Source organism: Perca flavescens, chromosome 3 (genome assembly GCF_004354835.1).
Source record: "Perca flavescens isolate YP-PL-M2 chromosome 3, PFLA_1.0, whole genome shotgun sequence".
NCBI lineage: Eukaryota > Metazoa > Chordata > Actinopteri > Perciformes > Percidae > Perca > Perca flavescens.
The window spans coordinates 40,355,132-40,355,696 of record NC_041333.1 but is presented as its reverse complement, the minus strand read 5'-3'; positions in this window follow the sequence as shown (position 1 = coordinate 40,355,696).

Sequence of the window (565 nt, the reverse complement as noted above, 5' to 3'; positions counted from 1 at the left end):
CTCTGGAAACAGCCGGTTTCACCCAGAGTGGCGAGGACCTGTATTTGGACCGGGATGGCACGGTTCCGGCGCGTTTCCCTCTCTACTGGACCCAATTCAGTACAGAGATCCAAGAGCGCAGCTATATTACTATTACAGCTATATTAGGGAATTTAAATTGGCATATGAGCCAGTCATGGTCCCTGAAGTCTCTTTCTCTCCTGATTCTTCCATTCCGGTCCTCCTGCAGGGCCAGCAGTGCCATCATGCAGCATTATGCACGGGGTCACCGCAGTATTTATATGTTTAGCCTAAAACAATTTGTGATTGTTAACACCTAAAATCACAGCAACAACTAATGGTATCCCCCACCCCGAGATACAATTTGAAATCGAAATGTAATAGGCAAACACACTTTTCTTCATGCAGGTTTTGTTATGAACAGTATTAAAGTTCGGAATGATAACGAGGACATAGCGCAACGATTGCGCGATACCTTAATGGCTGTATTTCCAGACTTTGACATTTGATGATATATGCACAGTTTTAAAGACAGATATTTAGTTATTTACACTGTGTTCTGCCA